Here is a 22,571-nt window from a genome sequence, read left to right on the forward strand (position 1 = left end):
AAACAGATTCTTAAGAATTCCTGGTCTCATCAGCGGTGATTACATTGCTTTCAGCACGTTAATAATGGACAGCGGGTCAATTAGGTACTCTCCGCTCACGAAGCGACCCGATCTTATGAGAGGAAACTTTCTGATCTGATTTTAACTGCCACTTAATTTCCACAGTTTGGGAGAAATTACTGTCTTGATCTTGATATCCTTGCCTCTCAAGGAGTTTCAGCATGGCAGCTGAAGTAGTTTTTCACCGTTTTATTGCATTTTTCTGTTTTTAAAGGTTCCCTGTAGAGTGCACATGCAAGTCTTATCAGTGGTGACACACTATTTCACTGCTGAGCAAGTGGCAGTAACACACACACACAAACGCAACAATTTGCAAACAGGCAAGCAACAAAACATGGATGTAAAAAAATCTAGGATTGAAAATACTTTTTAAAATGGTATTTGCAACTTTTCTTTGCAAATAGAAGCAAATTATAAATTGCCTTTTTTTTGGTGGTGGCAAAAATGCGATACATTTGTTACAGCTTGAAGATACACATAATGCATTTTTATGAGTAACACTGGACATAGACTTTTGTTTGTTCACAAAAAAACCACGTTGCGACCTTTTAATTTTGGTTACCAACAAGCTATTAATTATTATCTCATTTTGTGTATATTTTTATTATTGTTTTATTTCAGTTTACAAATCTTTAATTCTAAATTAAGACTGGCCCAAAAAAATGTAAATTTGCATTTGTGCTAAATATTTACTGTTAGTCTATACTTATCCTCCGTTGCTCTTCAGAGGTTGCCTCTGTTTATTTCCTAGTAAGGTTTTTTTTCTTTTGAGGGGGGAGCTTAAGTCGAAGGGCCGAGGTTGTTGTATACTGTACTGCTTCTAAAGCCCCTTGAGGCAAATTTGTGATTTATTATATTGTGCAATATATATAAGGAAATAGTGTGGGTAGGTTTGTAAACATAACCAGCAGGAGCTAGCATGGCTAGTGGGCCAAAAACAGCAGTCCACACAAAGTCTTTGATGTAAAATCAAACTGTCTGCACTTTCGAGAGTTTTCTTTTTTCATGTGTCAAAGTTCAATCAGATTGTGGAGTGAAGCGATACTTACTGGGCAGAGGGTTTTGCTAACAGTTTCTTGAGTGTCTACTGACAGAATGAAGATACAAATTATCTTCAACATGTGCACCCACGATACAGTACCATACACAGGGTTATTCTTTATTTTCATTTTCCTCCGTTTAACAAGGGAATTTAAATGTGTGAATCACATGGTTTTACAAGAAATATTTCATTTACAATTACATTAATTCTTTACAATGAACAACTTTTTCCTGTATTTGGTCATACCGTGAAAGAATAGGGCTATTGATTTTGTTCAGGTTATTTTGAAGAAAGTGGTGCAAATACCACAATGCATGCAACACAATGCGCTACAATACATCACAACACAATGGAAATGTTTTTCCAGAGGACAATAGTGATGCAGACATGCAGACGTGCTTGTTTACTACCATTAAAGAACAAATGAATCTGACTTCATGCAATGCAGTTTTCAGTTTTCAATTGTTACTATGTTGTATTTTTTACATGTAATTATTTATCTTTTCTATTTATTTGTGTATTAATTTATACCTGTGCATTTATTTATTTCTCTTTTAATTCATTGATTCATTCATATATTTAATTTTTTTATGTATTTATTTAATCATTTATATATGGCAGGCAGACTGGCTGACTTGTTGAATGAATATGATTCACTGAAACAGAGCTTTTATTTAGAAGTCAGCTCTTACACTCTCTTACTGTATTGCCTATCATATACACAAACCACTGAACAAGGTGGCAGCTAGTTAGACCATCGTTTTCAGAGGGGTGAAGTTTTTGCTCATTTTTCAACACCACAAATGGTTAGCCGACTCCAGTAACGTAAGTCACAAACCGTCGCCGAAACGTTTACATGTATGCATTACTACTAAGTTTCCTCTGAGAACACTTCTGTTGTGTTGTGATGTATTATAGTGCATTTCTTAAATGTGTTTTCTTGTGGTATTTGCAGCACACTCTCCAAATTCTGCATGTGTCTTCAAATTGATGATGCTTTCTTAATTAGTGAGTGTTTTGTCTGTTTGCCTGTGTTTTCTTAGGTTGCAGTGCGTTTCCCCAGCCAGGCACAGTATGTCATTGCTTTGCCACAAAATACTGTAATAGGAGAATAATGCATACTTTTTTTAATATGCTGGTAAGCTATTCTCTTTTGGGCAATGGTTCCTCTCAATACTGTAAAAAAAGTGTTGTTTGCTTCAGACATTAAACCATGTTGTTACAAAGCTTTTTGATGCATGTACATTTGGAAGAGGTGATTAGCTAGTTTTTGACAGCAGATGAGGTGTTTTCAGTTCTACAAATTCAAAAAAACACCCCCAAGAAAACCTCTCACTCCTTAAGCAAAGCAGCTTGTATTGCTCTAATGAAAAGGTGCTTGTTGAATCCCTTACTTTTAACTAGATGCTTTATATGGGGCCCTATGGCATATATACACTAACATATTTGATATTGTCATTTTCCAACTCCTTTATAGCAAGGCCAGCATGTGAACATTACTGCTGCACCAGGCCCTCAGTGTTGTGCTTTTGTCATGGTGTTTTTTTCCTGCTCGGCAGAAACAGTTCAGGGTTGAATAATGACTACGTGTACTCCGTCGCTGCTACAACCTTAGATTGTTCTGTAGTGGTGTGAGTCATTATGTCCAAGAAGTCAAAAGCATTGACTTTATTGAAGGTAATGATAATAATAATTTCCCACTACATTACCTGGCCAGGTACTTCTACAGTCCCAGGCATGTTCAAATACTCAGTGTCTTTCTGGTGTATTTTCAAGCACTCCAGGCATAGTGTTATAATCTAGCGACTTGTTGCTCAGCAACAACATAAAGGTTCCCATTTTATATTCGGTAATTATGTTACATATAATAAAATCTAATTGGAGACATTTCAAGTCAGTTGTTATGAAGGCGCAAAAGCCCGACTGCAAGCTCCTTACATAACCTCAATTTCATCTAAAGGTGATCATGCCAGTAAACAGTGTGTGGAAATGGCCTCTTCCAGGATCTTGCCCCCAGTGATAATGTCAGCTTCAAGTGATTTAACAATTTTACTGAAATGAGACTAACATTAGCCATTTTTTTCTGTCATAAAACAACAGGAAGAAAGTGGCTTCAATGATAACAGAGTAGTTAAATGTATCTCAAAATAAAATGTTTATTAATGTTACTTTTGGTATTCACCAAACAGCTTAAGATGCATTACGATAATCGCCTTAACCAGACTCATTCTAACACCCAGTACAGTTGCATTTGCAACATTGAGCAACTTACTGCTGTCAGGACAGTACAGTAAGGCCATAGTGAGCGAGGAATGGACTGCACAACAAAAATAACACTATGGATATAAAACAGTTGGTCAGTGGCACATGAAACCAAAAATCTTAAGCTGCTAAGAATAAAATCACTCTAATGATCGGCACTGCTTCTGCGTTGTCTGGCCCATGGAGCAAGCACAGTGGCCATGCTAGCTTCTTTAGGTAAGTTCACTAACTTAAATGGGGATAAAACATAATGCAGCTTTTCTATACATTTCCAACATTAATAAACTGAATGGATCGAATTCTTTAAGTGACACAAGTCATTGAAAGAGGGTTTTGATACCTAAAAAATGTATCGACTGATTTTCAGATGGTTCTTTTGCCATGTAAATGTGCAGGTAAAGGTGTTTTTGGGCCACATAGCATCACCTGACAGATATAATTACACTGTTGTAAATGATGTCCACTCAAGCTCTTCTTGGATGTTTATTTTAATTTTTTTTTCCCTCTCTGGGGGTGCTCAACCTGACACTTTGACAAACTTTTCGGCACACTTATATTCAATAGAACATTTGCATATAGAAAGCATTTGTTTGCGGTCTTTTCTTACAGACATTTTCAATAAATGCAGAATTGTAATTCTCACCCATATCTTTATTTTTCATTCAAAAATATTCTGACCCAAGGCCGACTGGGGACGCCACATTGAAACGGATCAATCATTCCCCATGTTCTATGATAGTGGGCCAGTTACTGAGTCTTTTAAACAGCAGACCAGTTCACTGTGTATGTCTATGACACCATGACTTCTCTTATAAACCTCCTTGGTCTGTGAGAGGGTTACACTTCGTCTTAGCTTGGAAAACTCAACTGGCTGATCCCAGTCAAGTGTTTTCACCTGCAGAGGCTCCACTACCATCATTATTAAATGGGCCAATTTGTCATCCACAGTTGTTGTTCACGGGTTGCTTGACCCATTTTAAAGTTTAAAAAAATGGGTACAGACAACCAGTGGAGCAACACTGGAAAGTTTTTGTGGTGATGTGTAAGCTGTCTTTATCTTCTCTCTTGTCAGTTGCTGAGTAGAGCTCAGACAGACCTTGTGAGGGAAGGGGTGCTGTTTGTTAGCAATAAATGCATTGAAAATGGTGTTTCGTCTAATAGTGATGTAGCTAAGTCATTAATATTACTAGTCTTGTTAATGTTTATGAGGGGGAGCACCAGAAATGAATCCAGTGTAATCACTTCACTGACAGTCAAACTGCATGTGGGAGAAATTTTAATTGTCTACTTATTTAGTCAATTGTTATTGTTATTGCGTCACTGCATGTCATAAAAAATAAAGTAAAATTTGCACATTTTGGGGCGTCCGGTGGCTGACTGGATAAAGCAGGCGCCCCATGAAAGATGGCACTGTCCTTGCCGCAGCGGCCACGTGTTCAAGTCCAGCTCATGGCCCTTTGCTGCATGTCATCTTCTCTCTCCCCCCCTTTCACACTGTTGATCTGTCCTATCTAATAAAGGCAAAAAATGCCAAAAAAATAATCTTTTTAAAAAAAAAAAATGCACATTTTCAGTCAAAGTTTTGTGCTTAATTGCAGTTTATATTAATTTTACTCAGTAACATGTTCTCAAGCTTTCCTCAACAACTGAATGTCTGTTCCAAAAGTGTCATTTCACTGATACAGTGCTCATTGTTTAGCTGTCTGACTTTGCTGTTTTTGTTTCATCTTCACTGCTGTTATTGGGTTGCTTTTAGCCACAGCAGACAGCTGTGTTCAGCAAAATAGCTCCACAAACCCACTGTAGTCTACCTGTTCATTATTAAACAGCAGACAGGCAAAGAAAGCAAGTAGCTGGTAAACATACTGGAGCATTTAGCAGCTTAGCCAGATGTTGCTGAAGAAGAAGTGGGACCAAATGGAGTGAATATTGAACTTACATTCATCAGGTTGCATGAAAGTGGACTCCAAATGAATAATGAATGAAGTTGCACTGTAAATCCTGGATGTTTAAAAAAGCCACTGTTTGCCCACAACTTTGTCGAATCAACTCTGTCATGATGACATAAAAAGAACATTTTTAAAAACCTGTTATCACAGGCCTAAAGGTAACCACACTTCTAATTACATTTTAATAATGCCTTGTGATGAACGTATGTATTGTATTAGAGGAATGGACATTAACAAATGGCATTTTCGCTGCAGGTTTGACATAATTGCTTGCAATGTTTCGTTACCCCTAAAATCTTCTTAGCTGTTGCAAAATTATTTTAAAAGCATAATAAAAGCACATGGTTGTCATTTTTGAGGCATACATTAGTAATGGTGGCATACTGGACTGCATCATTTTGGAAGGTGTTAAGGGATCTCCACAGTTGAAGGAAAAAAAATCATAATGCTAAAAAAAAAAAAGGAATTATTGCATATACATATATATATTTGTCACAGTGTATTCTAAACTGATATGACATGAATGTTAGGTTTTTGTCATGAGTTCAAAAGGCCTCAATGTTAGCATATTTCTTTATATCTTTACTTTCATTAGCTTCTCAGTGGATACATGATTAAATGCTGTCTTATGGCTGTATCTTAAGTTGACATCACTTATGGCTGATTATAATTTGCATCAAACTGAACTGCCTTGATGTGTTTTCAGGGAAATGTGTCACCTATAAAACCTGTTTGTACTGCATTTGATTATGTAGTTATAAGATTTGTGTGTGTTTCAATCACAGAGTGGAGTCAGTAATTATGTTTACATGCACATTAGTTTCCTGGTTTGGATTCTTATCCTGTCTTTGATCATGTTCATGGTGTTTTAGAAAATTATGTTTACAGCTTCTGATAGCAGCTGTACCAACACAGATTACTGTTTATTTAAGCAAACAGGGACTGCAAACCTGGATAGGGCCACAGTGTTGATCTCTGAGTGCCGAGGCGTAATTTGGCTTCTTGAAACGGAGATTAGGGTTCATCAAGGTTACAGAAACCAGGATGTTCATAACCGGGATGCATAACATAACTGTGGTATCTTAGTGGATGTTTGTTGGACTTTGTGACCTAAAGCTGTGTGTACTGTATACTGCATATGACACTGTAACTGTAAAAAAAAAAAGACTCAAAGTTGAACATGCGTCTCCAAGGACAAGCCCTGGGGGAAAGTGTGGTGTTTTGTGACTGAACCACCGCATCAGCTTGCCTCATCACTGCTCAGGACCGCTTCTTTGTTTACTCCCGTCAGCACACACGATTGCAGCCCTTCCAAATACATGGGATATGCACGAATTTGGGTGCATTTATTTTTCATGGGAAAATGTACAAATAGTTTGTGAAAACAACCTGGATTTTAACCCAAACCATGATACTTCTGCTTCTTAAACCTAAAAAACAAATCAAACTTATATGCTGGTTTAAATTTGTTTTGAAAAGGCATGGACACTGGAGGGGGGTACCCAGAGCATTATAGTTTGAAAGTGTTGGGCCACTGTGCAGATGTCAGTATTTGAGGAGTTGAAAACAAGAATGAGTTGGGGATGGTGTCTTTTCTATTATATCCATTGACAACTGTGATGTTCTCAATGTGCTGAAAAATGGAGACACATTGCTCTCTGAAGTTGAAGGGAGCAGCAGCGTGTTTGTCCAAGCAATTTCACTAAGATCTTAAGTAATTCCATTTGAGTCAGTGTGTTTTTGAAGGAATATAACATAACCTTTGGAGTGAATGAAGTATTTTTGTTCTTCTTCCAGAAAAACCGAAGCTCTCCAGAAACCTTTATTTTAACTAAACAATATCTGCCTCTGACCAGAAACTACTGAGGAAAGAACATCTGGTTTAAGGTAGGACATCTCATTTTATTCCATGCTTGTATATGGTTATATTGTTGTTGTGGTATGGGTGGATGTGGAGGAAAAGATCATCACTTTTCTATGGTTTTAAGGAGAAAGAAAAACACAAAAAGATGTTAAATCAGCCTAAATGTACTGTAAACCGTTGCCTCATGTGGCTTATTGCTTTTTGAAAAGAGTTGACATATACCTGGCAATGTATCATAAAATAAACACAGCACAACAAAAAGATTCAGTAATTTATTGAAAACAAAAAAAAAACATTTTTCCACCAAGTGATGTAGTTCTGTAGCAACGGTCAGCAAAATGGTTGCCAAGCAACATCAAGACACAGCGGAAAGTGCCGACTGCTTTACTGTGGCAACATGGAGCCAAAGAAATCCACCCCCCAGGGGCTCTAGTTTACTGAATGTTACATCGTTAACTTATCATAAATCGTTGGTGTAGTTTGTCCACTTTGGATGGAGATAAAAGGCTGGTGGATTGGGCCGCAGTAATGACAGGTATTTCTTCATGGAAGCGCCAGGACACAGCGGGTTCCTTGGCTGCTCAAACTTTAATCCCCGCAGGCTCTCTTTGTTTTATCCACTGGTATCTTTTTGGGGTTTTTGTATATTCATTGAACAACAGCATTACATATTTTTGATTGTTCTCATCCTGGCGGATTATGAATGATTTCAAGCTTCAGTTGATGGTTGCCCTCTTAATGCTGTGTCCCATCTGCAGCTGCACATCTAACCAGACTTTGTTGACAAGACACTGGATTTGGTGCCTGAGAGGGCTCTGTTTTCTGAAAGTCTACCTCCGTTACCCTTGCTAGAGGGATCTTTTGTTGTGTATTTCTCTGTTACATTTCCAGCGGTAGATGGACCACATCACATGGTCTGTTTAATGGTCCCGGCCTTATTTCTTGAATTTACCAGCTCTGCAGTTCCTCTCTCGTTTATTTGAGCATCCCCTATTTTTTTTTATATTCTTCCTCTATCCTGGCCACCTCTTTCAGCCACTTATCAACACTTGATCTGACAAGTGTGTTGTTATGCAGTGACAGCGGTGTGGCTGTGAAGTATTTTTTTATCAACTTCAAATGTGGCTCAGCCAATCAAAACAAAGGACTGGAACTATATCCGGAACTATAGGTTTTATAAATGGAAGAGAGTGATACACAGGTATGAAGGGTCTTTTTCATTGTTCTGGTGTGGCTTGAAATGTTTTACCTAAATCTTGCATTCACACAGATGTAGCAAAGCATGTGTATTTGTCAGTATACGTTGCAGACATTAATTGAAGAAGGTTTTGTGCTACATGGGGCAGTAAGTGTGTGACACATCCAGCAAAAGGCTAGAATTTTTCTGGTAGCATGTGTTCATCTTGTGCTGTCACAAGCACAAGTCTGTTGTCCATGAGTAGATGCACGCTTTCTTAGAGATTAATTGAATAGTATATTTGAAATATTTAAAATGTATGTTTTACTGTTTGGTGGTGGAAATGAACCTAAACAAGCAGCCTTACACAATCATAGTGTTGTGTTCCTATGAATCTGCTGTGAGGGATGTTAATGTAACTTAATAGTGAACCCACTTTTGCTGCAGTTCAGCTCAGTCTGTGCTTGTTTTGACAGAGCAATCAGATTGAACTCTAAGTGACAGAGCAACATCCCTGAATTTTTTCTAAGCTTGCTGGCGATGTTTTGAAACACAGTTCACAGTTGAGTGTCAAAACATCAGTAACGAGCTGGGAGGAACTCTGGGGATTTTAGGGTTCGACTGGCTGCTACAAGGTAATCGTATAGTATATCTTATGTTAGATATGCAGCCAGGAGGAGAAGAAGAAAAGGATAAGAGTTTAGCACTAACAAAATGACAGTGATGAGAAATCACAGAAGATGGGTAAAGAGGGGATGGAGGAAGGGAAGGTGGTTAAATTATTAATCAGCCTTATTTAGACATCTGTGAAATTATTGAGAAGATAGAGGCAGAGGCTATGCTGCCTTAAATGTAGTTTCGGTAAAATAGTAATTTTAATAAAAGGGAATGATGATGAAAATGGCGACGTTTCATGTAAGGGAATATGTGCACATCTGCAGATAAGATTTTTGCAGTTATAACTTAATTTAAGAAGATTAAGTCTGTCAATTCTAGAGACAGAATGTAACACAGAGATAGGGCTTAGGGTAGGTCTAGATAAGGGAGATAGAAATCGTGCACTAATTATTTTTTTATATTACATACATACATACATGTAAAACCCTTTCACTGATACCAATATTACAATGAAAAGCAGTTGGGGATAATCAATCATGGGCAAAAATAGTAATTAAAATTGTAATAGGTCTCAAACATAATTTTTTTGATATCATTATTGGCTCCTATAAGTAAAATACCAGTCCTCAACTCACGCAAATTCTGGCCTGTTAGGGCCCTCTTATAAATGGTGTCAATTAATCATCTGTAGTTAATTTTTAATTAACCGGAGGCATCTCTCGACCGTTTGAAAATCGTCCAAATGACCATCTTGGGATGGACTCTCCGGGGTAGCAGGTTTAAATGATCCTAGCCAGAGTCTGTTTCATCTTTGAACCAGAGGTCAGCACAGCTGCAGACTATCAGGGTCTATCAAACATATACTCAAATATGTCTGGACAAGCACTTCTCATGATGCATTATGAAAGAAAATGGTTAGCTGTGGTTAATAGAGGATAACATGAAATGCGTAAATGTAAGATATCCCAACAGAACAGACATAATTGAATAAGATGTATATGTAGAAATATAATACATTTTCATTAAAGCCAGTAAAGGGGATCTGTTATTTTTCCTTATTTTGTACCATATCATTTTAGATTGTCTATGGTTCCAACTGAATGTGGCCAAAGTTTAAGTGAAGTCCTGGTATGTAGGAGGAGGAGGAGGTTAAGGACATATGTCCATATGTCCCAGTCCTTATCTGCAAATCATGATGCTGCAGTATCCATAGGAATACAGAAATTGCTGCAGTTGTTTTTGTTATGTCATTGGTATGTGTGCTGTACTGAGCTTATCATTATCAGAATACCTTTTTGTAGAGGTTTACATCGTTGTAAGACAGCGTAACTTTTTACATTTCACATTTTAATTCAGAAGTACATAATATTATCATCCAAATGCACCTTTTTATATACGTTAATCAATCACTGTGATTTATAGCAAGGCATTCAGAAAATTGATCTACAGCCTTTATCTGTGAATGGAAACTCTTCATATGCATTCATACTGCAAATGCTGTTGTTGGAAAAGCAATTTATAATTGCACATAAAATGATTGAAAATATCATGAGAGTATGCCATTTAATGTCAATGCTACATCGTTTTTTACGTTTTGAGCACTAACTACCAGAATTTAAAGGATTATTTAGTTCTTGACAGTTCTAAAGTGATGGTGTTTCCTGATAAAGAGTTTTATTGAAATGCATCATCGACATAAAAAGCTGGTAGCCTTGTCAAAAAGAACACCCTTTGCAAGAATGAGTGCTTATCATAAAGGCTGCTAAATCATACATGTATGTATGCATGCTTTTGGACTTCACAAAGGCTTTGCCTTCTAACTGTTTTTAATTGGTCTAAACCAATCATCACCTTTTATTATACAGGACAGCTTTGTGTGCTCTTGTACTCAAGTTTCCAGTGGGAAGATGCATGGTAATTACCCAGGCTCTGAAGACAGAGTTAAATGAAATGTTAACCCAACAGTTGGCAGGTTTATCACACTAATCAGTGCAATCAACACCCTGTTTTTCAAAACTTACAAAACAAAGAAAGCAAAATGAGATGTAGTCTTTATTAGACAACAGTAGAGAGAAATATAATGCCCTTAACTTCTGCTATTGAAATACCTCACTTCCCATGCTGGATAATTTGTATTTGATGGCTGTTCCTTCTGTGGAGGTCTTCCGCTAATCAGGTGTGTCAGCATAGAGTTAACTCAAAACTTTAAATCCAGAGACATCAAAGAAGAAAAAAAAGCAGTCAGTTTAAACCGTGGAGACTTTATCAGAACAATCATGATCGATTCATTATTTTTCCAAATGAGGTCATATATACTTTAATAACCCAGTTACAAAGCCCTGCTGTCTCTATGAATTATTCTTAAAATTTTAAAGTATTTAAATACGATTTGACAGTTCCATTTCCCTTGACTAAGCAACACTTTGCTCTTGTAACTTAAATCATCCAACAGTTCCTTCAGTTTTTTTTTTTCCTCTTACAAAACACACAAACACACACACACACACACACACACACACACACACACACCTTTATATGTATATATATATATATATATATATATATATAACAAGTAGTGTCCTCCTCTGCATTGTGTGCTGTTTATTTACAAGTTGTTAGTGTTTGAATTCACGCCCTGTTAACAGTCCTCTCACATGTGACAGCATCCAGCTGGAAGGCCTTCATCTTGCTCACACTCCAGTAACCTGCCACTCATCAACATGCAAATAGTGCCTGTGTAATCTGGAGCTCATTCTCACTCACCTGTTGCTAATACGGCAAAGCTGCAGCACCGGGGACTGACATGTGGGAGCTCTGTCCATCTGGAAGTTTAGTTTCCAATTAATAGACAACATAATGTGTATTTCGATTTACACTGGGGAATTGAAAGCTTCATGTTGAGTTGGTTACTTAAAATGTACGACCTATCAAATTAACCTTTTGTATTTTAGGTTTTTGAGTATTGTTCTAAATTAAACACCTTTTAGGCCACTAGAGTGCAAACTTGAGCAAAGCTATTCATAGCACTCATTGTTATGTATTATATGTATTAAACATATTTACTTGTACGTGAAGTAAGTTACATTTGAATAACATGTCAGTATTTTTAAAATAAACTAGTAAGGTAAATTAGTTAATTTAACTTTTTTCAGTATGCTTTAAATGAACTAGCTTTTAAAGTGTCCAAAAACATAAAAAGATAAAGTGTATAGTTTTAAGGTGGGGTTCGCAGATCCAGCGAGCACTTTATGCACTTGGGTGATAGAGATTTCGATGCTGTGACTGACCTCAGAGTCACTGTAGTGTCCATACTATTTCTAGTGGTGTCTGGTTTTGAGGCAAGGCGTCAATACTTTCAAAATTTTAATATTGACATATACAAGGTAAACATTTAGATGTAAGTGTCATGAGATTTCTTACACGGCCAACTCAGTCGTGACATACAGATTTAATTGCAGCCTTAAACACATTGGAGTTTGATGTTTCAGAGTTTCTCTATGAAGCCAATACACTTATTTACCTGATTGATTCTTCCCAGCAATGCTGACACATCAATATAATTAGAAAGTACTAGTGAAAGGTCATCAGTGTAATGAGATTCAAAGCCTGGAATGTCAACCCCACTTTCTTTTAAAACTTTCGGGCATGTTTATTTTGTATAATTAGCATCATAGCATGCTCCCTTATGCAGAGTGTTTGCTATGAAGCTTGTCAAGAACTGAGACCCCCCCAAAAAGTCTTGACTATACTAACTCACACACTTGTAGCACAATGTCATCTTGACTTCAGTTTGTTTCTCACAACAAAATGTGTCATAAGTAGCTCTGTAAACTGTGGGTTTTGTGTACTAGCTGCCTCCACCATATGGGCTGTTGATTGTAGAGTAGCATGGCAGGAAGCCAGGGTTTGCACACTGCTCAGTTTGTCCCCAGCTCTCATAAAGTCACAGTGCTGCCAGCTGCCCAAAAAAAGTTAAAATGTATACATCATTTTTTTTTATTCATGAGTTTACATTTTCTTCTCCTATTTTGTTCTTGTTTTACTCACAAGAAATTTCATGATTACAGCCAGACATTAAGGTCAAAATTGTATAAGAGATTTCATTTACGATGAGGTGTGATTTCTGTAAACCAACACGAATCACAAACCTACATGATACTTTGAGATTATGCCATATATAGATGCTGCAGCAATTCTAAATCATTTCCCAGTTTTCCTCGAAGCATGGCCATCACTTGGAACCACCATGGAACGAGGTTTTGGGTTTGTGGCCTATGGTCCCATTAACTTCCCCCCCCGGTGTGAACAATTAAAATTGTGTAGAGGGGGGAGAATTAATCACCAGCGGAGCTTCCTCAGAGGTTAAACTGTTCAAGTTATTTTGTGAAGTTTCAAGCAGGCTGTTTAATCAGGCCCAGTTCAGTTTGATGTCTCTCAGTGGGAAGCACAGGGAATTCCTCTGCTCAGCTAGAAACCGGAGCCTATGGGAGGCTAATCACACACTGACTAAAATAATACGATGCAAGCGCATTCTGTGAGGCAGGCAAGCCCATTAAATAATAACAGTAGAAACCGTCATTAGTATTTCCTGGAGTATTCATCACTCAGGTGTATACCCTGTAATGAATTAGGGGAGCACATGATTAACGTCAGACAGTGAAGCTTACTAGGCGACTTCAGTGACAGATACTCACAGAGGCGCTGGCCCCTTGTGTCATGTGTGCACACAGTAAATCAGAGACACTTGTAAGGGTCGCATACTAAATGAAAGCCTATTAAAGCCTTACAAAAGCCTTTCTTCATTAACAGAAAAAACAAACTTCCAGGAATAAACCATTTGAATCCTAAATTTGTTCTTTTTATTCCTATGTAGTGCAGTATACATACCTTAGGAAGGATGTGCATGGGACCTAACAACGTTAAATATGTTCATTCTCTATTACATTTAAAGTTGGTCAGAGCATGCTCGTTAACTTGTGAACTGTCCCTCGTTCAGAGAGCCATAGTCTCTACAGTAAACTACAACCTCTTGTTGCGTGCCTTTCTTGTTGTAAGTTTTCTCTCCATTCTCTGTGGAAGCCATCTGTTAGTCCAGAAATGTAGTCCAGACTTTGATATTTTAACAACTATTGGATAGATTGCCATAATAGTTTTTATAGAGACTTTCATGTTCCCCAGAGGATGAATCCGATTGACATGATTTTTCCTCTAGTCCCTCCATGAGGTTGACATCTGTGGTTCAAAGTTAAATATTATTATACTAATTGTTTGATTGCAGTTAAATTTACAGCAGATATGTAAGGTCCCCATAGAATACACTTGAATTTGCTGAACATCAGACTTTTCTTCTCACACCACAAGCTGGTCAGTCACTTTACCTGTCAAATATCGCAACATCTGCTTCATGGATTGGCATGGAACTTGGTGCAGATTTCTGTGGTGCCCAACTAATGTATTTTGCTGACTTTTATGATACTGCTGCTATCCTCTCGCACCACATTATGTTGACATTTCACTTCTTAAAATATCCTGCCAGCAATCCCTGTCCTGCCAGCAATCCTAATTTGAAGCACTTTAATTCAATGTGAATTAGAAAATAGTCTATAGGCCACCTGGCACCTTCATTGTCTGCTGTGGGTTAAGTATCACTGTCAAGTACAACAGCTATGTCTTGTGTCCTCGCTTACGTTAAATAGCGTAACCAGTAGGAACCAGGCACTGGATTCAGACACAGTGTTTGATTGCAATATGACATTTTGCATCAAATCGTGCATCAGCATGTGAACCGAGCTGCTGTGCTTGTTATTCTGTCCAAAAGCATGTGAAATGAGAGTGAACAGACTTCTAACCTCACTCTGAAGCCCACGGGGCTCGCTCGCTCACAGTCACTGTGCCTTATAGCAGTGGGTGGCACATGGAGGTGGCAATGCATTCATGACCACCAACGTCACTTTTTCTGCTGAGGATATAGAACCAATTGCCTCTTTGCATTTTTGCTTGTGTTTTCATTAATAGAATGAGCAGGTCGCTAGACACCTCTTGAATATTGTTGCTCGCCTACTACAGTTGAATGACAATTTACACAGCTCAAAGCCATTGAGTTGCTGTCTGGATTATTTTAGAGGAGGGTATTGCTATGGGAACAAACTTAGGACACAGTGGAAGACAAGTTAGAACTGAAATATGAAATCTAAAACCAGGTTTAATTGTGTTTCAGTTAGCATGCTGGGATCTTTAAGGCAAAGGGTGTGAAAGCACAACTTTAAAGAAGTATTTCACAAATATGATGAAGGACCTCACATAAAACTAGCTCGTCTCTGCAGCAGAAAAATGCAAATACTTTTCGAATTGGTGCTATGACCAGAGAAAACAGAGAGAAAGGATGCTTTGCTCAAAGGGTCGAAAACCTACAACCACCAGACTGCTACACTCCCACTGGTGGCGTCCGGTTGGATGTCTTATTACAGTTAACAGTAAGCTAAAACATGTTTCTGAAGTAATTTGAGGAGGAAAAATATACAACTCAGTAACAGAATATGGTTTCTATTTGATCATTGCTGCAACGTTTTACTGTTTGTTGTCCATTTTTTTCAGCCTCCGTTTTCACTGTGCAGGAAGCAGTCTGGCACCCACTTCCGCTTTGCCAACTCTGAAAACATTTAAAATGAGAAATAGGCAGCGTAGTAAGGTGAACTTGATTCATATTTGATCAGTATTACCTAGTTTTATTGTTTGATATGATTTTAGTCCGAGTTTGGGAGAGAGGGAGAGAGAGAAAAGGCGGGTGTGTCTTGTGATCAGCTTTGTACACTTTAAGGCGGCGGCTGGTGGCAGGCAACCGAGGGCAATATGAAATGTAGCCTTTAGTCTGAGCAACAGCCCCAAAAGCCGGCGAACATTTCAATGTAGGTGGAGGAGGGATACAAAGGCACTGGTTAAGTGAAGAAAATTGTACCACAGTTCAACTACATATACTACCAACATTGTTTTGACACAAAGCTGGTTGAAATTTGGCAAAGTATCCCTTTAAAACAAAAAAGGTCAGTCTCTTCAAGGTTGCACAACAATCAGCAGTTATAAAAAAAAACATATATGAGTGTCCGCCCACTGCTACATCCGCTCCTCCAAGCTAATGGAGCTGATGGCATGGCTAAAGATAACATGTCCTCTAGCCTCCTCCAACTAAATCCCCTCATCAATGTTTCACACATCATGTTGTTAGGGAGGGATCCAGGTCAAAGCCTTGTTAGATCTCAATCTCAGTCAATTTACACAGGATGACGGCTTAGAACGATACAATCAACAACCTCCTGGCACTGCGGCATGGATTGCTAATTAATTAACTTAGCTCGGGCCTGACAAAGGAGAGCTTATGTGTCACCATTGTTTCATCAGTATTTAATAAATGACTCAGGAGAGAGGACAATATGCTGCTGACTAAAGCTGCACAAACAGGAGGAGCTGTTGAAAATGTAAATGGCCATGATAAAGTAGAGCCCAAATTTTTTAACAAATACCATCCTTTAAGTGCTTGCGCAGACTTTCATCTCATATCTACCGATATGAAGACAAAAGGTCTGTGCTACCGTATGTGGCACAGCGCCATAGATCCACATTAGAAGCCTGACTGACAGAGAGGATGTAAATCCCAGCTGTCGTTGCCACAGAGACCATCTTCCCCTCATTGGAATTCAAAGAGCCAATGCCACTAAGAGGAGCGCATTTATTTCATTTCCATACACTCAGTCCCATTCATTTACACAGTCTCTGGTGTATCTGTCCAGAGCATGTACCTTTTCTCAGTTTAACAATCATACCCAGTGCTTGGGGAGAACAACTGCTGTGGAGAGGCTGAACCAGGAAATCAGCTTACACTCGTAATTAGTTTGCCCATTTGCTTGCTGACAGTTGAACTGCTTTCATCAAAATACCACAAGCTGAGGTGCCTCGGGTTGGCGGCGGCAGCACACTAGCCCTGGTGACTGGTGATTGCGAGCCCCTCCTAGAGAAACAAGTCCTCATACCTGTATCGTCCTAACCATCTATGTCATCCATTTAGCAGGGGATGAAATTCCACCTCCTGTGCACATTTTTTCTCCAAAGAAAACAACCTTTCTGTGACGGAGATGTCAAACCTCCTGATTATCTGTGTAACAGTGCTTTGTCTGCAAGCCAAGGCCAATATTGTGAGTAATAAGGGAAAAAAAAGGGCCTTTGAACAATGTCAGCTTGTTTCCGCAGGTGTCCACGTTTTTTTTTCCCTCCTCTGAAAGACTCATTAAATTTATGCAAATGACATTGTCACCCCTTGAAACATGCAAATGCAGTCCTTGCATTGTGTTATGAGACAAGTACTCTGCAGAAAGTAAAATTCTCTGTCCTTCTGGCAGCATAAATAGTGGTAGCATTTCGCTGCTGACAAGGTCTGTAAATATTTTGCCTTAATCTTATTTCCTGTTTTCTAAACATCAGTGGGTGTTGTTTTCCTTATATCCCTAATGAAAAGGAGAAAATATAGCAGACCCATTCATAGCTTAGGGCCTTACACAAATACATGGTGGTGCATATGCATACAGTATACCTGCAGTTATCATCTTAACCAATCAGAAAACTCTTATCTCCAAACTCAGAGTCATTTGCTGCATTATCTCTGTGATGCTCTTGAGCAGGGACATTTAGGAAGGCATTTGGAGAGCAGGAAAAATCGATCATTAACTGTACGGCATTTCAGGGCCTGAGTTATAAAAGGTAATTAATGAGTAGGTAGTGATGCCTTCTGCTTCAGTGTGAACCATAGTGCAGTCTCGTCTTTTCTGTGGTTTTTAAAGACTGGACATTTGATGTAACTTCAGTAAAGCCCCTTTCTTACTGGACAAAAAGTCCTCTAACAACCACTAACATCTGGCTTTGTGCTTTAGTGGGAAAGGTTACAATTGGAATTCATTTCCATGAAAAATGTCTCTGCAGTAGTCATACCAGTATTATAGTGTACCACTGCATTTAGAAATCCCAACAGTGTGACTTTAAATACTGTCAACAATTCGGACCATCTTTTTTATTACCTTCCTACTGGAGAGTTTGTAATGAGGATGTTTTGCATGCAGCGCGCATCACGTGCCATCAAAGTTTCATTGCAGTCCCTCCGAAAGCTGTTAAGAAATTTCTGTTCAGACCAAAGTGAGTCACCACTGTAGGCCATTACATCCCCCATAGGAAATAATGTGAAATATATATATATATATATATATTTTTGTAATAAATTATTTTTGTTATCCCTTGTTTAAAATAATGAAAAAGTAACTTTTCATATCAAATTGTCAAAAAATTAAATGGAAGACATCCTTCTGCAACTTTAAAGCTTCAGGCCTTTCTCCTCTGTGTGTTTGTGTGAAGCAGTCGCCCACAGTAACAGGATACAGTACAGGAGCTGAGCCAAAAACTGAATCAAGCAATAAGTATAGTATTGTTAGTTGGTCGCCAGGGAATTAGGGTTGTATTTTATCTTCTTGTCATTAGATGACACCCCATTGTGATTACAATGTCCTCATCGCATGCAGGTTTTGAACAGGAATTAGTTTTGTACTACAGTGACAATTAATGATTGATGGTATGACAGGTCAGTTGATAGTCGCACCAAAGTTTGTTTTTGTTCATTGAAATTTTGAATTAGAGCCCCATGTGCATGTCTGAACTTTAAAATGGCCAATTCATATTTCTTAGGCCAATTGAAATTCATCAAGAGCTTATCCATTGTGAGGTTGGTTAATTTCATCTTTCCCAAACTGCACAAACAGTCTGCTGCTCTGATTCCGCTGCTGGAGGTTTTGGTTTTTTTGGGTCAAACTACTGCCTGTTTACATTGTCTGATGGTTTGATGTAATAGAATGTGAGGAAACATTGTGCATATCGTGAAGATGAATGGTTCAGTTTGGAATTCTGTGACAGTGCTTTAAAAAAGTATAAGAAATGTTGCATTTGAACCTGCTTGAATTGGTTGAATTGATTTTAACCAATTGTGGTGGAGCAGAACAAGCTGTAAACCTAACATTGATACATTGATACCTTTTTAGTTATGTTGAAAGTGCTGAAGCAACAGACACACATTGGCCGTCTTTAGAAATGTTGTTACCACTTGTCAACTCAAGACAGGCAAAAATGAGGGCTGGTTCACCAAAGAGGACTAGTGCCTCAAGACTCCCGAACAGGACCGGTTCAAGAACCAGAGCTAGGGTGGAAAAGTGCTATCAGAGGGACTTTCACATTACATAGTAATCTGATCCATAAAATAGTTATTAGGCTTTAACATAAGCCCGTGTACAACAGTACTGTATGTTATTCTAAATATGGTAGTTTATTTGATGTTCAATTCACTGCTTGAACATTCTAACAAATAATTGCTTAATATATATCTGAAAGTACTGATGCATTTTCCAGCAGAACTAGGATGGCGGCTGAGCTGATGGATGGTAAACAGAACCAGCCTCAAACTTTCTCTTCAGCCATTACTGCTGTCTTAGTCTAATTGGCCTTGGCTGTTTGTCCTTTAATTCCTTCTTCTGCCTTAAGTGTTGTTTATCATTTTCTTAACCCCGTCTGGGCCTTTCCATGATCTCATCCTAGCCTCCAGTGTTGGCCACACATCTTGTATTTACAACTAGACTATTGATGCCTCCAGTGAAGCTCCGCTGTGGCACTTGCTGAATAGCCCGTGAGACCATGTGCAGATTGCTGTTCAGCTTCTCTTCATCTCTCTGGTCCAGATCTGCAGGGTCTACTGGAGCACCAGGATCTCCAGGGTTTGGTTCTGGCTGGAGTGGCTATTAGCCAGCTCCCCCAGTTGAGCTCTTTATAATAGGATTAGACACGCTTACTGGCTTTTTTGGAAGCACAGTTCCATTGGCTGACGCTTATCTGTGATAAGCAGTCATGAACTAATGGTAGAGGAATGAGGAACAAATTTTGCCTTGAAAGAACAGTTCAAATCGTACTCTGGTGTAGTTGATCTGGATTACAGCATAACCTTGATCCACCTGATTCTTTTAGGAATGGAGGTCACAGTTTCTACTGTAAACACTTTGCCACAGCCAGCGCCTGCTGGTTTGTGTAGTTGCTTAATCAGTTACATACATTTTTCATGAGCTTCATTGCTTGTCAGAAAGGTACATTCCAGTTAATGTACACTTAAAAGAATATCTTATTCATCTGATCATCTGACAAGAATTCATAAAATCTTCTTAATGGCAATCCTGGTTGTGAGTTTATGGCATCACATGATGGACCTGGTCATTGTAATTCCACTTTTGGCCACCATGTAAAATTGATTTGGTGGCTGAAATGATAACAGTTACTGACATATTGAATCATCAGTAATTGAATTATGTCTCTGCTTTGGCCAGACAACAAAACAAAAGTCTTTGACTGTTTAAAGCTAAGAAGTACTACCTCTGACTACAGGGTGTGATACCTATAGCCATCCATCTTGTTTTGTGGACAATGTTTCATGGCGCACTTGCATTTTTTACACAGGGCTTATTAAACCACAGAGCACTGTTTCCCATCTAACTTTTTTGTTAGCTACGTTGATGTATTAAATATAAACATGGATCGATATAGATCATTATTAAGAATGCTCAAAATGACATGGTTGCATTTTAACAAAGTAGAAATTTGATGTAAATATTTCAGTGATATTTGTTTTAGGCTTGAATAAATGACATGTTTTGCGTCAGAAAGTTAGTGATTATCCATATTGTATGTGGCCATAAAAAATTCGAGTCAATCAATAAAACCAAACAAGAAAGGGTCCATGTTTGACCAGGCTTGATATGATCATCTAAACTTACTGGTTAAACTAGAAAATGACCTGCAGCTGTAATTTCTATTTTACAGTCAGCCCACATTTTTGTCCACACAAGCACATTTGCTACAGGCAGGACACACTTGGAGTGAAGAAAGCATGACAGCACGATTTGCTGATCAGACTAAACTCTACGTGTGAACACCTATGTCTGTGGGAGCTATAAATGGAGACAATATCACTGAAAAACATGAGAGTAAAACTCGGCGGCTGTAAAATATTGAAACAAATGATCAGCAGTGTTGAGCCTCCATTTGTTCTATCTGACCTTAGTCTTACACATCCGCACAGATTATCTCAATTGAATACATCTCACGAAAGAAAATCACAGGCAGCGTTATGCACTGCGATGTGATCCTTGACCCAGTGGATGTTAATGTCATTCTCTGTGGTACTTCCTTGGAAAGCTGAGAATAAATTACCGGGATTCTCAAGGTCAGGTAGAATACATTTCTCCATATGAAATTCCCTTGAGTCTTTGATCCATGGCCATGGGGAGATCCTTGAAAAATTACCTGAGGGTATACGGCTTGGTTGCACTGACAGATGGTCACATGGAGTCCAAAGTTAGGGGTTGAAATGGCATTAAATTCTTTATTGCCATGTTCTTTAATAGCTCCAAGATAAGAAATGCAGGTTTTGGCTCATCTGTCTTATTTGCAAGGCAGATCAGATGTCCTTTTCTCTTTTGTCTTAGTTTTAAAATTCATACATTTAACCACCATGAAAAAAAAAAATGTCATTGTGCTGCTTTAAAGCTCTAACAGTGATGTTTAAGCCCAGGGTTTTCAGTCGTTTTCCTTGGGACCCAGCAATGCTCTTGCAAGTTATTTTTCCATTTTTGTAATGCATCTTTCATTGTATAATTGAAGTGAATGTCACATAAATATTCCTACAATGAAAAAATGATGACAAGGCCTAGTTTTGATTCACTGCAACATTTTAGCACTGGGGTTGTATTTGCCAGGCTCCCTCTTTTGATCATAGTTTTATTTCTTTCAAGGCCTGCTTTAATAAAGCCATAAAGCTTTTTAGATCGCAGCATCACTTTTAAAGAGTTCATTGTTCTATAGTTGTGCAATTTGTAGAGGAAAAAACACTAAGAGTGTACAGCCATGATAAAAATTCTTTGAGGCTGTATTTGAACACAGTGGTGCTTTGAGTTAATTTAGGGGTTGGCAGCCTTGGCAACCATTGGCACACTGTGCAACGGTGTGCAACCATTGGCGCACTGTCGCTTAACTAGTGGCACACTAGCAATAAGTATGCAAGAGTTTTTTTAAAAATGTTTTAAAAGCAGGGTTTCCTACACATTAATTTATTCGTAGCTGCCTGCTATTATAACAGCATTTGCAGCTCCGTAATGATTTTCTGTTTTTTGAAGCATTCATTGGTAGCTCATTTGGATTATATAAGGCCTACCATTTGGTAATTCATTGTACAATCTGGGCACAGATGGAGCAGGACAACGTCAAGTGTGGTTAAAGTGAAACTTAAATCCATTCATTGTGCTGGGTCTAAAACTTTACTTTCACCTACACCTGTGCAGCAGCTGCTCCTTTTGTCCATCAACGATACTGTGAATGTCTGTCATATTGAACAGCAAAATCCAATTCAACTGGTATAATTCTGAATCAGGTGCAGCCCTATTGTCCGTTAATGTTGCCATGCCATGTTACCATGTGCACCGTCTTTGTTTAGCCTTCTAACATTAGCTTATTGCCAAACACAAAGTACAGCTG

At 38.4% G+C, this 22,571-nt stretch overlaps 1 long non-coding RNA gene across 1 annotated transcript in view; it reads left to right on the forward strand.

Annotated features, from left to right (window-relative positions):
- LOC121949529 (uncharacterized) overlaps window positions 1-22,571 on the forward strand; it is a 133,577-nt gene that overhangs the window by 36,315 nt on the left and 74,691 nt on the right. Inside the window, exon 3 of the long non-coding RNA XR_015777763.1 lies at window positions 7,111-7,200. This is a non-coding gene — a long non-coding RNA (uncharacterized LOC121949529). The remainder of the gene's footprint in view (window positions 1-7,110; window positions 7,201-22,571) is intronic.

This window comes from Plectropomus leopardus, chromosome 10 (genome assembly GCF_026936395.1).
Source record: "Plectropomus leopardus strain MGB_pleo_1.0 chromosome 10, ASM2693639v1, whole genome shotgun sequence".
In the NCBI taxonomy this organism is placed as follows: domain Eukaryota; kingdom Metazoa; phylum Chordata; class Actinopteri; order Perciformes; family Serranidae; genus Plectropomus; species Plectropomus leopardus.